General features: G+C 31.6%; 1 protein-coding gene across 10 annotated transcripts in view; it reads left to right on the forward strand.

The window, feature by feature from the left end:
- LOC118181547 (uncharacterized) overlaps positions 1-12,226 on the forward strand; it is a 422,387-nt gene that overhangs the window by 115,408 nt on the left and 294,753 nt on the right. For all 10 annotated transcript variants that reach the window (XM_085817685.1, XM_085817689.1, XM_085817683.1 and 7 more), the window contains one exon: positions 262-351. The gene's annotated coding sequence lies outside the window, so the exon portion shown is untranslated. The remainder of the gene's footprint in view (positions 1-261; positions 352-12,226) is intronic.

Consider the following 12,226-nt stretch of genomic DNA (forward strand, 5'->3'; position numbering starts at 1 on the left):
GCGTTAAATATAAACTATATTAACTTACCTGTCAAATGTGCATACAGCAGAATTATTAGACGGTATTTCATTAAGGGCTCATTTATACAATTTGTTTATTGTGCATACAGAAGTGTCTACACAAACTTTAATAATGCTGTATTTAAATAAATTATTAATATAGTCTAAGAAAATTAACTCATTCTGTAAAATTGAATATATATTTAATACATGTATTTTAATTCCCTGAAACATTGATTTCTATTTTTATGTTACGTGTAGGTACTAAAGGTTCACAATCTGGCATTAAATTCGAAACCGCAGCTTAAAAACCCAAGGGGATTTTTGCGCCGTTGTCTGCACTCAGTTTCGGTAAGTAACAAATCTTATTTAAAAAAATTAAATGGAATTATATTTTGTATATATAATTGAAAATGTTAATACTCCAAGGTAACTTCGTTGCATATGTACATATACATGAAATCAATAAATACAAAGTAAAAAGTAGTTTAAAATCTAATCCAATTGCGCGCTGATAATAGCAACAAGTGGTTGGTGGTAGTAATGCAAAATAAAATAAAAAATATGCTTAAAATTCAGCATATATTCAATTCAGAATAAGTCACATGCAGCAACCAAAAAACTTAAAGCACAGTGGGAAACTTCAAGAAATAGAGGTTCAAACATGCTGAAACCGAAAATGTTTCATTTTTCCCAATTTCAATTATATTATATTTTAGGCATATAATTTCGTTTTAAAACAGTTGTCCTTGATTTATAAAACTTTATAACGGTTCTGCTTTTTCTTATGTTTAAAATTTCATTAATGTTTGTTTAGCACATTTCTTTTTTTCATTCATTTTTTCTTTCATTTTCTTTCACTTAGGTTTTTTCTCACTTAAGTTTCCTTTTACTACCTTTAAATATATATATTGTTGCGTGCGTACGGTTTCGTCGTAGATTGAATGCACAAGTCTGATAAAAAGTTAACAAAATTTCTTCTTATCAGAAGAAATAAATAACAAAACGGAGTATTTCTCCTCAAAGATATTCGTATAATATCACACTATCACACAATATAAACAATAGCTATATTTTAAACTCATAAAACGTTAAATAGAATACAAACCAAAGCGCAGAGAAAGCTAATCCGATAAAAATTTACAGCAGCCAAGTAAACCACAACAGCTCACTAAAACAACTGAACTGAGATGTTCTCTGTCTGCCTTTAATAGCTTTTTAAATAAGCCTCACGAAAACGTTCTAGCAATTTCTTGAAAGCAAAAAGCGTAGGATTACGGTTACGGTTGAAATTGTAGTCAATTACATTTATTCAAATTAGATATAAATTACGATATATCTATTTATGAAATGCACCTGCTCCTGTATTTTTAATTTTGCGGCTAAACTTTCTCTTAAAACTCGTCACGTGCTGCATTGCAAGGGGAAATAAAACAATTCTAATTATAATTCTACTAAAAAAAGCAACTTAAATACAAAGTCCGTAACAATATATTTTTTAGCACATTGCTTTTAATATTTGCTTAGCACAATACTCTTGTTTCTTCTCAACAGAAATTCTTTTTGCAATATATATATATATATATATATATATATAAACACGTTGCTTTCGGTTTATTTACTCAATTATTCAATTTCTTAATCGAAAATTTAATTTATTTATTAATTTTGAAAATTGCTTGCACAATATTTTTAATTTAACCAACAGTTTTTTCTAGGTTCCTACTCTAGAAATTCACTTTTAAAATTTTGAGGTTATGTCGGAGCAGGCTATATCTTAATAATTATTAAATTTTAAAAATACTTGAAAAATGTTTCTGCTTTTGTAGCACTTTAAGTAATTTTTTTTAATTTATTAATAATTAAATTTTCTTTAACTCAATTTCTGTAATTTTTAAAAGATCATCAGACCAAGGTTTCAAGAGGTATTAATGCATTTAATTATAATTAAAAATGTTTTCTCTGTTGAAAATTCTTTGGCTGCTCCTTGGAAAAAGGCCACGAAATTTTCAACAATTTTTGAGTTTTATATTCTTTATATCTTATAATTTTTACAGGTATTGTATTTTGAGTTTTAAAATGATTATGTGTTTGTTTTTGTCTTAATTTGTGTATTTGCTTTTACGAAATGGCCCACCTATCGTAATATATTTTGATTTAACTTTTATATCTTGACTGATTTTTTTATATCTTGACTGATTTTATATTTTTATATCTTGACTGATTTGCAAACATTTAAACTGCTTAACGAAATACCGTGGGAGACTTCAAGACATTTTTTAATTTAGATATTAAAACCATTATTTGATTAGTCCATTATTTGATTTAAAATCCTCCTTACAAATACATGTGAGCAATTTTTGCCATCAATACATAGCTCTGTTAGACTTTTTATCATTATATATTTTGCTTCAGTACATACTTTTACCAGAAAATATTTGCTTTTCATACTTTTGCTTCTAACTAGAAAATATTTTGAACATCCTTGGGTTATTTTTGTTTAAGCAGTTTGTAGGGTTTATATTTATTTTAACTAACATTTATTTTAAGTTTAAACTATATTTCCTGTCAAGCCTTACTTTCCCCTGGAACTGCCAATGCCAGAATATGTAAATTTGAGTAGAACGCGCAAGGATTCAAATTATCAGCGGAAGTATTCTGATTTAAATAGAAGGAAACGAGTTCGGTGTGATATTCTTACTTAGCGAGCGCGGAGGTAGTTAGCGAGAATTGAAGAACCCCGCGTTGCGGCCTATGTGCTTGGCGGGAAGTAGTGGTAATCGTTCCAGTGAGCTTCAAGTCTGCTGAATTAGCAGCGGTATTGTAAAACGCGGTGAGTTAGTTATTTTAGAGAGCCTCGTAGTTAGAATCTTGTCTTTACTTTCTTTTCAGGTTATTATTTTTATTTGACTGCCAAGTTGGCACAGTCTGTAAGCGTCAAGAGGACGCAATTGTAATTTATTACGTTGAATAAAAAGGGACTTAAACCCTTCACAAGGCTCTATCTTTTGTACAAGTTTTCACAGTCACCTCTTGGTTGCGTGCAAGTTGGAGGCGCGCAACGTTATAAGTTTTTAAATAGAGTTCATTTTCCTTAGAAAAATTTATTTTTTAGGCTGAGAAATTTCTGTGTAGGATCGTTCTCTCTTGTTCCACATAAACTAAATTACTAGATCGTACCCTGAACCTGTAGAATTCTCTCACAGGCTTGAATAACTAACTACCACACAGAAGAAGGGCGAAAATAACCCTTCATTAATTGAAAAAGTTAACAGAAAGGCACGGTTTTCGTGCGTTATGAATGCACCGTTAAACTTGAGGCGAAACTAAAACCGTAGAATATAATTCAAGTCAAAACTAAAATGAGTAGTACTAGATAGCACTTAAGTTACGCCTAACAGGTTGACTCAACAAAAACCTAACAGGCAAATAATAATTCCGATATAGCCAAGACGCTTACTAGCGTAACAGCGAAACAACAACGTAACGTGTTCTGCCTAGCGAAAACACGTTCTGAATAAACTCAGCGATTCAGCCGTTTAAATATGCACTTGGCGTAACTTTAAATGTACATCCTGGTGAGAGAGTATGAGGGGAAGTTGAGAAGTTCTGATAAAGGTATCAACTTGAAATAAATTTATTATGCAAAATAAGAGAAACCTTAAACATGTTATTTTAATTTACATAATTTTAACTGACTTAATATTTTGGTGAGGCTGATGGTTGTGAAAATACTTACAGGAATTCGTCAGTAATTTAAAACAGACCGGCAACATTTTTAGCAACTTTCAGTTATATGCACAAGTAATTTAAATTGTTTTGTAAATTCTGAGTATAACCAGACAGCATAGTCGTTTCTATATAGACAACAAAAGCAAGCCCCTACTGTTTTAACAAGATTACAATAGGACATATAAATGGAAGACAAAAATAGGATTTGTTAACAGCCATTCAAAATTCGCTCCAATTCAAAGAGGATTAGAAATAACTACATAAATAAAAGTTTTTTAAATAACCATTCTTTAAGTAAATTACGAAGATCATGCACAAATCAATCTCTGTTGTTCTAGAAAATTGGGAGGTTTAAAAAGTGATCTCTGCTTCAAAAATTTGCAAATAGTTGTCAATTTCCTCCTGAACAAAACTGAATGAAATCAAATGCAGATCACTGAGTGTAAGAACATTTCTAAAACTCAAACAGTCTCCATATTTCCACTTCGCTTGTAACAGAGTCTTTTTATAGATTATTATGTGAGGGCATGGGCATGGAAAACTTCCATCATGAAACGAATTTATTCGTGCGTAGTGCAGCAAAAATTTTCTTAAAAAATAAAATTGTGGTTGCTACTGTCTCTCGCTATCATTCATTGTTCCGGAATACTCTAGACACGAGAGCGAGAGAGTTAAGTTGAGTTGTCTCTTTGCATCACGACATATTACTGGATGCATCTGCGTGACAAGATCGGAGTTGTTTACAGTGCTACCGTAGAATGAGTTTATTCTTTTCAAATTCCTTTGAGAAAGGAGTTTCGAGATTAAAGCAGCTTGTTTTTTATGCCAGAATTCTATTTACAATATTGTCGTAAGCGTGTACTTTCAGTTAAAAAGGAATCTCTATTATCCTTATGTATTATCAATAACTTAAAAACTAACTTTAAGTATGACATATAAATCAGACTTCTAAAATGTGTATTTGTATTCAGTGCGATACAAAGATGAAATTAAAAAAAAATAAGAATTAGATTCTAATCGTGTAGTTTAGAATTTAATTCTAAACTACACGATTGGAATCTAAACTTGTGATCTAAAGTTGTGCTTCGATTTCGAATTCAAATTCTTAATTTAGATGCATTCAATATATATTGAAATAAAAGACATTCATATTGTTTTTCAGGATGAATATCTTTTGAATGAATATGTTTGACATGTCTAAGAACCATTTAATTACACAGAAATGTCTCAATAATTAGTATCAGAAGTGTTTATTTTTGTAGCTGTTGTACTACTCTCTTATACAGCTTCCTATATTGATATTAAATGTCCTAAAATTTTATGGCATCAAATTAAAATAGACTTTGTTAGCCGAAAGGGCAATTGAAACTATATTTTGCATTGAATCATTTGTATCGCTTTTTTAATTGCAACCAAATATTATCGCTCTGCATGGATTTATGTAAGTTTCTCGCATTGTATAAAAACGACGCTATATAGAGTCATCCAAATTTGAATGACATAGTCCTCCACCTACAAGGTCGCCTGGAAGCCCGAATTTGAAGTTTGAATTTGTTTTATTGTCCATTTCTTATTTAGTAAAACTTTAACAAATTTTTGATTAACCAAATTTGGAAGTCCCAGCTTTGATGAATTTTTTTGGCGAATTTTTAAAGGTGTCAAAAATGATCCAAAAATTTAAAGGAAATTCGATACATAAAATGCTTTCACGAATTTTAAAAATCCGAGATAGCCAAAATGTTCCTCTCGAAGAGTACATCAATTTAAAAAAAAGGTTTCTCTCCAGGCCCAATAGGACCCGACTTTCGTAGGGTCAAAGTTCCCCAATTTGACACATTACGCCAGCGAATGTTCCTGGAACCGTTACACCGAATTTCAAACCGCGCACCCAGTACCTCCCGAGGTTCAAATCCCGCGAAGGGCTGGATGCATGGGTGTTTTCTTGGTTTTCCCCATGTGTAACGTGTATACGAGCCAGTTTACCTTAGAAAGTCCTCCACGAAGGCATCCCTCCCCTTAGGCAGATAGTCCTAGTGTGCTTTGCCGTAATTAAATACACCACATCACCCAGTACCTTCCATTTACGGACCTGAACAAGCCCCTACAAGCCTTTCCTCCTATCTCAATTTTTTAAGCCCGGCGTCAGCGACCGAAATTTCAATGAGGGCCCCCAATAGTAACGGAAATTGACCAAACTTTGACCCCCATATCTCGGTCCTGAATTGTCCAATCGAGTTGCGGTTTGAAACCTGACTTAGCAGGGGTTAGGCCTTCCTACCCATGCCCGAGATTTGCCCCTCACCATGGGGGTCAGGGTTAACCAACAATTTCATAGCGAGCACTAGCAACACTTTAGGGAATTAAAGACTTTTATCTCCAGGGCGTGAGGCTGTCTATCGTAATATAGAATCTGAAAGCTTTCAAAATATTTTATTAATTTTACAATAATTTCAAAACAGATCAATGTATATAAAATTTATTTCCCTAAATATTATATATTCTTGACTTACTGGCATAGTTGATATTAGCGGATGTAATTACAAAACAGCGTTTGTTTTAATTATATAAACTTTCATTATTCATTCATTCAGCTCATTCATTCATATTATTTCATTCATTCAGCTTAGAAGAAATATCAAATAATTAAAGTTCCTTTTTTGAAAAGACTGAACAACTGAGTAAAACTTCTGAAATATACCTCTAAAAGTAGTCAAAGAGTGAAATATTATATCATTGACTTAAATCATTATCTTTTAAATAATTATTAAGTCAATGATATAATATATTATTTAGAAAAAATAGTAGATTATCTGATAATGCCAAAGCTGGTCTTTTTGAGATACCGAAAAGTAAAGAGCTTGTAGCAAAAATGTTAAGAAAGGGTTTATTTTATCCTGATGCAAAGACATTTCATGGCAAGATGACTAAATTAGTTAATAATCCTGAAGGTATGAAAATATGAGTACGAATGCAATAAAAGTAAATTTATGATAAGAAAATTCGTATTAAGTAAAATAATAAAATGTCAGTGATCCATCTAAGCAATGGGTCACAAAAAACATTTTCTCTCTCTGTGGACGATTAAATATTTGATTCACAAAATCTAAATCCTCTAAGAGAAACCTACACTGAAATGAAAACAAAATAATTTAAATGCAGATTAAAGTAGGTAAGATCTGCAATGAAATCGTAATGTATACAAAAAAAAACAATTAAGGATTTCGGTAGAAAAATATTTAACGGTGCTGACAGTAATAGATTTTATCAGCATAATTTGTCTGCAAACTCTGAGAGATTTTTCAGTAAGTATGTGAGAGAAGGCAGATTTAACGTATTTTTAACACGTTAAATCTGCCTTCTCGCTAAGACAAATCTGCCGTTTTTATAACCAATTAGCATAGGACATCACATCATTATCATTAATTAATTCTATTTAGTCGTTACATGTTAAAATGCAAATAAATTCGAAATAAAAGGCTTTATTCCTACATTTTTTGTAAGTACAAAATAGCAGATTTCTTAAAGGCGTAACAACTCATGCCATGCATTTAGGTTGAAACACAGTAATTTGGAAGAGAAGCGATCGAATCATGGATTATTCAGAATTAAATCTAACGCTTGATCCAATCCATAAAATCTGTGGATTGCGTGTAAATTTCTCTTATCGCAATGATAAGTAATATACGTTTTTAAAGAAGCAGCAAACAGTGACATATCGTGGAATACAAATATGATACCAATTCAAAATACTTTTATGGTAAGGTAAATAAAACTAATTTGCTCAATCAATTTATTGACAGTATTCTGTATTAATTATTATACATATTTACAATTTGTGCTGAACTAAAACTTTATTTATGGTCATTATTTCACCAGCATTTATCTAATTCCTTAATTTATTAACATTAGCCTTAAACGTTTGATAAAAAATCTTATAAAACTATTTACTGTATTGCATTTTTGATAGTGCTGCAATAACGATAATTACGAAATTACGAAACGCTTAATGTATGTATACGTTTTTAGCTTTTGCAAGTTCATCTAGAATATCGTGACCGTTTATAATATGATTTCTAGAGACATTTTGTTATTTCGAAGCAGGGGACATGAAAAATGTGCAATGTTTTCGCCGAGACTCGAACCTCGGCCTCTGGAAAACGTGGCGAATGTGCTGGCCATTACATCACGAAGGCATACTAAGAAGGCGGGAGAAATACCTTATATACTCCCCCTTCTAAAAGGCGGCTGGGGACTAGGGACCCAATTGCCAAATCGTAGTGGTGGAGAATCATTATCCACCAACTTTTTTTAGTTCGGGCGCCAATGTAGAAACATTAGGATATTTCCAAGTAGGAGACTTGAAAAAATATGCAGTGGTCTCGCCAGGACTCGAACCTTGGACCTCTCGAATACGCGCCTAGTATGCTGGTCATTACATCATGAAGGCATGCTAAGAAGGCGGGTTAAATACCTTATAATTTAATACGAATTTCATTAAAAACTACTGCCATCATAGTAGAAAACTGTGATCTCTTGCAATAGAAAAATATTCATTGATCATTTCCCATTAAATAACGTTTTAATGAAAATATTTGATATTGTTCTGTTAGCACCTTAAAAATTAACACTCTACTTCACTTTATTAACAAATTTAGAACTTGCTTTTTTAATTTTAGATTTTAAAGAAAATTGCTTGAATTTGTAGACACATTAGGATTTTTTCGGAAGCGGGCAAGATGAAAAATGAGAAAGGCCTTGGCCGGGAATCGAACCACGGACCTCTGAAATACCAGCTCAGTGTGCTGATTACTACACCACGAAGACACGCTAGGAGAAATACTTTATAAATATAATTTTGTAAGGAAGTTCAGATACAGAAATTTAATTCAATCAAAAAAAGTTAATAAACAAATATTTAGCTATTAATTGACTGAAAATATGAAAGAAATTTAATATCTTGAATTTTTCAAATATTTCACAATTAATGACTGTTAGTCCTAAATGCATAACATTGGCCCTTATTTATTTAAAATAATAAATTGGACTGTCCGAATATCTGAACCTTTCTTGAAAAAAATAAATTAAAATATTAAGACTTCTAAACTCCACTCTATAATCGATAACATCAATGTGCATTAAAAATTATCGCGATTTCTCTCAATTTCGCTTAATACTAAAATCTAAATTTAGTAATTATATTACGATTAAAACTATAGTAAAAGTCAACATTTCAATATTTGTGATGCACATAATTGGGAAATAAGCCATCTCATTAATTCTGATTTACGTGAATGTGTCAAAATGAAACATTCTATTGTTTTGAATTCGGTAAATCATACTATAGCTTCGTGTTAGTCAATTCATTGATGTTTTTCCTCTACTACATTAAATACTCACCGAATTTCACTTCTGAAACATTCAATTACATGAATGATTTTGAAACCCGCTATTATTCATACGGGTTTGCTTAATAATGGCAAGTCATTTATTTTCTCGATTTATCTTAACGTGATATTTCATTTGATGTATAGCAGAATTTCATTCTCAAAGAGCTTTCTTGAAATACGAAATCGATATATTCTAGTGAGAATTGTTCCTGAAAAAAAATGGCTACCCAGTAGATTCAGTTCCAACACGATCCCCGCCTTTTTCGTGTTGCCAAAATAAAAGACGTAACTTTCAGTCAAATGGTAGAATAAATTCTCTCTGAAGGGACAGTCCTCTTAATTAACTAGGAAGGAGGACAGACAGGACCACTTACAATTCTTTTCTTTAAAAGAAGTTCGTTCGTCGTTTAATGCTATTGGGTATTCCTTGGGGTCTCATTTCATTAGACGGTTGCTTGTTGTGGTAAAACATGGCAGATGTTTTTTAAGCATACTTCTTTTTCAAGGATATCGAGTGTACACGATTAAAGGTTTGTTTTTCTAAATATTGATTTTTCCGTTCACTTAAAGTGCACGATGCTTTCATTTGGCTACTGCTATGTTCATTTGAGAAAGATTTTTTTTTTTTTTTTTTTTTTTTTTTTTTAATTTTTAAGAATCATAATTTTTAATTTCCTTAATCACGTTAGGATTATTCTTTTAACTTTCGAAACTAGATTCTTCTATTCTTAAAATGATGTACGTTTAATAATCTTCTTAATTATTTGCTCATTATAACTATCTATACTAGTTGCTGCTGCAATTTTTCATATAAAACATTTAATTTTTTTTTGTCGAACTATGAATCTACACATATATATGTTTTGTTAGCATAATGACAAAAAATGTCACATAGAGGTGTAGAAATATGGAGCAATTACATTCCGCACGTATAAAGTGCACTTGATTTTTATGACGCTGCACGTACGAAACTTATCATAGGCAAATGTGTTTTCTTTTCTGGTAAATTACGCTAATAAATGAAATATATTCTACACTTCCTAATAACCTGAAAAATTGTATCTAAGCATAAGCGTCACGGCGAATGGGTGGCAAACGAACTTTAACAATCAGCTGTCCTGTTTTCCAGAACTTGCTTTTCATTCATCAAAATTGTTCCAAGATCTCGTTCCAAGACCATACAGTTAATTATACTCGTAGTAAGTAATAACGTAAGGTTTCTAATACCATAAATGAAAGACCAGCATTTATTACACTTTAATGTCTTGACAGCAATAATTCAGAATCTGTAGCACATTAACATGATAGAAAGGTAAAGATGTTCAAATATTTCCCAAATTTATTTGAGTGCGAATGTAAGCATCCATTTGATTGTATTATGTTTCGATGTTGAGGTATGTCTGTGGAAGTTTAAAAAATTAAGAATTAATTTTTTGTCATCTGTCCTAAATTCTTGAGATGCATTCAAATGTTTTTTGAATTCAAATGTTTCGAGAGTTTGTAAAACTTTCTTTTTCGTATAATTCTTCTAAGAAATATACTTCCTATAATTCTAAAAAATATTGAAAAAATCTTTATCTTAGAAAGCAATGTTCTAAGATGACTTACATCAATTTATTGCATATAAGATGTATGTAACATTTTAATTTTTGAAAGCAACTGCAGTCTTTTATATATTCTATGTTTAAAGAAAAATAAAACTAGTTGTTAGAGAAAATGCGAAAGTTTCGTTGAATAAGTTTTCGATGGCAGCATTGCTTTAAAATTTAAATCCTTCTCACATTACTCTGAATAATATTAATATGCTTCCTTAATATTAATATGCTTCCTTCCTTAATTAATTCCTTCCTTCAAAGCTTCCTTAAAAGATTTCAGAAAGTTTATATATAAAATCAAAATTTTATATATATCAAAGTCATATAAAAGTGAATATCAAAGTCATATATATATATATATATATATATATATATATATATATATATGTCATAATTTAATGTGTAGGATGACTCCGATACTTTAACAGCCCTCAGTCGTCATGGCCGGGGAAAGATATTTTGATGTGCAGCAGCTTTAAGTCTACGTATTTAGATAGATGGATGCACAAACTTCCAGATGTAAAACATAATTTATTCCATTTATAATTCACATCAGATCAATTTTATAGACAAGGGATTTATCCAATCAGATTTCAATATGATAATTTTATGTACACTGATTTTAAAAGTAATCTGTAGGCATCTGATTGGCGAAGCATTGCGAGGTTGGCAGAGCACAGAGCAGTACGTAGGGAAAGGAATGGAATGACGTAATTAACTCGCCAGCGATATTTATATCGAAGTAGATGCAATTGTAGAGATAAGCTATGACTGGTTAATTTTAGTTTTGGTTACCCTTTTCAAGTAGAGTTACATAACATAGAAAGATCTCGAATTTGGTAGAACTGATGAATTTAGGAGGAAAGCAGCAAATTCAGAGTAGTTTGATTTACGCCAATTATTATTAAAGCAGCTATCGTATTTTGCTCTCTCTTACATATATAAACATATATATATATACTATTTTAACTTTAATTTGCTTTTTTACGTATATACATGTTTGTTAATATATATATAAGGTACATATATATATATACACTGAAGTGACAAAAGTCATGTGATAGCAATATGCAAATATACAGATGGCAGTAGTATCGCATAGAAAATATATAAATGCGAAGTGCTTTGGAAGGGCTTTCATTTGTGTTCACGTTATTCATGTGAAGAGGCTTTGACGTGATTATGGCCGCACGACGAGGATTAACAGACTTTGAACGCGGAATGGTAGTTGGAGCTAGACGCATGGGTCATTCCATTTCGGATATCGTTAGGGAATTCAACATTTCGAGATCCACAGTGTCAAGAGTGTGCCGAGAGTATCTAATTTCAGGCATAACATCCCACCATGGACAGCGCAGTGGCCGACCACCTGCACTTAACGACCGAGACCAGCGACGTCTGCGTAGAGTTGTCAGTGTTCACAGACAAACAACACTGCGTCAAATAACCGCAGAAATCAATGTGGGACGTACGAGGGACGTGTCCGATGGGACAGTGCGGCGAAATTTGTCT

Source organism: Stegodyphus dumicola, chromosome 5 (genome assembly GCF_044657685.1).
Source record: "Stegodyphus dumicola isolate Sdum_Otavi_A_Nest chromosome 5, ASM4465768v1".
Taxonomy (NCBI): domain Eukaryota; kingdom Metazoa; phylum Arthropoda; class Arachnida; order Araneae; family Eresidae; genus Stegodyphus; species Stegodyphus dumicola.